Genomic DNA, 4,692 nt, shown 5'->3' on the forward strand with positions numbered 1-4,692 from the left:
CCCTTTTATCGAACGACACGAATTGTTTCACTAATCCCTTTAGCATGCGCTTGCCACTAACTTCTGTAAGTCATTCCATAGGATGCTCATGTCTTCGAACTCTAAGATCCAATTGTAATTTCCCATTGTAATTTATCATCGCCAATAAAGTACGATAAGCTACCTTCTACATCTTTGATCGTGAAGTTATTCCTCTGCGATTGGCGGTTGACTGATTCCGATATACCTTGTCTTCGTCCAATGGAAACATCGATATCCGATTTATCGATGTCCGATACGTTGTCAATATAACGTCTCGATCTCTTGGTCGTTTTCTTCGCGTTCGCCATTCTGTCACTGACTTCGTGCTCTGCATTTTACCGATCAATATCTTCTGTCGTGCATTCTGCGTCTTCTCTTCGTCATCCGTCGCTGCTATCTGACTCGTCGCCCGTTGTACATATTATTCTCTTTATTATTCGCGGCATCTTCAGCTCTTCGTAGTCTTTCTTTCAATTGGCTTTTATTGTCGGTCGCCGATATCTCGCTTCCGCAATTCATCTTTGAGATCAATTAGTTTCATTTTGTTCAATAATGTGAATTCTTCGTCTGTCTCTTTTTGTGCCTTCACTCTTCTTGTTGTCTCTGTCGAGCCAACGTCTTGTCCTGACGAGCCTTTCCCGCCATCTTTGCTGTTGCTCTGCGAGAGGCATTTTTACACGTACTTGCTTTCAACTTTTATTTCAGAATTGAGGCGCTCACACAACTGCACAATTGAGATTCTGACAACTGTTCAACAACTGTTCTGACAGTTTTACGACTCGCCACTGCGTGGCCAAGGATTCGGAATCAATGTGCGATCACTAATACTTGTCGCGTCGGTCCACTTACCACGCTCGACTTACAAGCAATTATCTCGCCAATCCCGGACGAGCTCCCAAAAAGAAGATGTGTGAGAATCTTGCAGGGAGATAACGCTTGTCGGTAGTTTAACACAGTTTATTGATACACGAGGTATAAAAGATATACTCTTCTCAATCGCACGCTGTCATCATGCTTTGTTGACGATCGAATCGAATCTAATCTAATCTTACCCGACACAACGATTATCGCGCCGACTTCCCGCGATCGTTGCCCCGTCGTCCGCAGCGCGGATGTGCTCTACACATCAGCTGAAGCTTGTTACTGATGGGAAGCACGATTCCCACATGTATTGTTTTCAACTTATCGACAATTTACTGTCATTGGAATCTAATGTGAGTTAGCATCAGGAGCGCAAATAGATTTGAGTTTAAATTGTAAGAATATACATTGAAAAATAATAAACTCGTCACGTTGACAATATATTATGCACGTATGATGACAATTTGCCAGCAGTTTGCTGAATTCTAAGGAAGACTTTACGTGACAGATCAGAACAACAGACAGTTTGTAGAAACATCTTGGCTTTAGTTTAGTGAAATTGAATGCAGAATAAGTGACAGCAAAATGGCAACATATTATTCTTATTTGGTTATCTGGATTATGTATTTCTATAAGGAAGAAATAATAAATATAATAAAAATATTTTATTTTCAAATGTTTTATTTTATTATAGGGTGAATGCACCGTTTGTGATCACTTTAAACATTAAATTTAATACTATATCAGAATAAAATTCAATAAGCATGCCCATAGGTAGAGGCATGCTTTACTAGTAATGCAGAATAAGATTAGATAACAAGTTTAACGAGGAATAAGACAAGAGAAATTGAATTTTATATACTAATATACTATAAAGTTCAATATCTGACTTAATTAACATAAATATCATTTAAAAAATATTTTATATAATATTATTAAATTGGTAAAACTTTTGTTTAAAGGAATTCTCCAATGACCTCGATCTGACTTTGAGTAACCTCCAACAAGTTTTAGCCGTCGCATGTCCTTCGTTAAAAACCAAAAAAATTTGAAAATAGTCTTTTTTCTATTACATGATTTTACATCGCGGACATTTTGTCTAATTACACCTTTCTCGCATAAATAAGAAAGTCCTGAGTGATTTCCTGTAAAAATTAAGTGGAGGACGGCATTGGTTTTAACGAAAGATAAACGACAGTTAAAACAAGCTCTATTGGAGATCACTCTATTGGAGATCACAGTATTATGATCTTGATAACATATATTAAGATCGAGATCATCGGAGAGAGTTCCCCTAAACAAGAGTTTTACCATTAAATTTTACACTATATCAAAATAAATTAAATTTTACACTATATCAGAATAAAATTTAATTTCTCCTGTCTCATTCCCCGCCAGACTCATATTCTGCATTACCAGTAATGCTCCTGCCCATAGGCAGATAGGCAACCCAACTTATTGAGTATATAATGGAAAAAAATATAATGGAAAAAAATATTTGGAACGGGATATTAAAATGGACCATCCTGTATATATTTCAAATAATATTTATTATATAATATAAATAAACTTTCATGTAAGTAAGGACAAGAGACTCAGAGTATCTACATATAAACACATTTCTTCTCATATAACAATATTCGACTATCTTGAAAATATAAGCGGTATAAAGCAATATACATAAAAGTGCCAAGAATATAGCATTTTCGTGGCAATATATGGCAGTATATCAGAAATATCTCGAGAAACTTTATCTAAGCATGTTTATGTATCTCGGAAAAATCGCTCACGCGATAGAGGGTATGGTCAACGCGATGTTGCAAACGCTTTGAAGCATTTTTTTAATTGGTCAGTTTAAAATTCTTTTTTCTAATTGATCAATCAAACGTTTCAAAAAAAAAAATTTGTAGCGAGACTTTAACTACAGTCAGAATGGAACTACAGTCAGAAAACATTATTGTCAATACAAATCAATACAAATTGACTTAACATTCGAAACATGTTTTCCATTCATTCGCGATTATCTCATTCTCGTGGAATAATTCATTCAAGTCATAACAAGTCATACGCATATATGCTGACGCACATGCGCGTACCACCCATTGTTGTATTAAAATATGTTAAACAAAACTAAATGTTAAACAAAAATTGATTAAAGCCTGCACTTGATATAGAAAAATCAATCATATTTTTAAGCTCGGTATTTGTGTATATAACTGTGATCAATAATTTAATTTAATAGTAAATCTGTGAATCTACAAAATAAAATAGATCATAATTCTCAACTGTTTGTCGTACATGTATACCTACAATGTCGATCTTCTTAGTATTTTCTGAAAAGTATAAAGCGTTAATATGATAAAAATGATACCACAATATATCTTTCAAATTCATATAACTTACCGATAATAGACTCATGTTTAATTATCAATTCTTCCCGGATCTATTCCTTAAAAGATAAAACTATTTGACTGATATAAATTACGACATCATCTCAGTTTCAGAAGTAGGCTTAATAAGATCGTAACAAAGCTTTCAAATATTTTTTCTCTCTCAAACGGAACAAATAATAATTAGCGACTGTCTACTAAGTTAATTATACGTTATCTCACTTATATTCCTAAATGAATGCTCTACAAAAATTAAATTATCTACAGTTATTTACAGTTTTTATTTTTTATTTTTAAATTAAATACAAATGCGATTGCAATTCTTTCTTAGAAAAATGAAAAGATGCTTCAATAATCAATCTTAAAATGATTCAAATTAATACAGTTGCTATATTAAACTGTTCCAGTTTTCAAAAATAAAGTTTTTAATAGTTTAGTTAATTGAAGTAAAGTCGACGAATCGCACCAATCTTCAATAATATTTGAAAATGAGAAAAGTTTCGTAAAAAAGATCTCACACATAATAATAAATAGATAATAATATTACTTGTATACCATAATAATAATTTACCATTTAAATACTTCAGAATGGATATTGCAATAGCTCCTGTCAGACTTCGGAAATTGTTCGTTGCAGTTAAACAGAAATGTAAACCATACGTGAATTTAACAGTCCCAAATTTTGTTCCAATTTTCCATTCTTCCGTAAATTCCATTTGAGAAAAATCTTTTTGACATTTTTTGGATTCATTAATAAGAGACTTTACATAAGGAAATCTCGATAGGAAATTTTTCACATGCATCATGAAATGCTTTAAATTAATGCTTCATATGTTTGACGTTATAATCATCCTGATCCAACGTATTCTATCAATGTATTCCACAATCGATTGCATAATTACAATTTCAAAATTGTAATCTCTATGTAACTCTCAACTTTCTCATTGGACATACTTCGAGTCAAATATCAGACATTAGTGGCATCAATAAATTTACATATTTTACAAATTCTTTTATAGGTAAGGTTTCTTTCTCACGATTATCTATCAAGATCATATCTTCGTCAAGATTAATTACACAAAATTGAATCGTAGTATCGTTATAAACTGGAATATATTTTTTCGTTTTCACAAATGGAGGCATATAATCGATCGTGTATTATACAAGTTTTCTGTAATTAACAAATTTATTTTTGGAATGTAACGTCATTAATTGTGCCACAAAGCTGTCTTCATTATAACCTGCATATTATACCCAAAAAATTAGATAAGATTTTATTTAGTATCTTTCGCCAATGCACTATTACAATTTTGTACAAGCACATCTAAGAAAAATAGAAAATCTTCTTTCACACGTGGATCAATACATGTCATTGCACAGTTCAGATACGATATTATATAATTTCACGCAAAGATGTCAA

General features: G+C 32.5%; 1 pseudogene; it reads right to left on the reverse strand.

Moving 5' to 3' along the window:
- Positions 1–502: 502 nt before the first annotated feature.
- On the reverse strand, positions 503–4,415 carry LOC105624889 (annotated as a pseudogene).
- Positions 4,416–4,692: the final 277 nt, after the last annotated feature.

Source organism: Atta cephalotes (assembly GCF_000143395.1).
Source record: "Atta cephalotes unplaced genomic scaffold scaffold00093, whole genome shotgun sequence".
Lineage (NCBI taxonomy): Eukaryota > Metazoa > Arthropoda > Insecta > Hymenoptera > Formicidae > Atta > Atta cephalotes.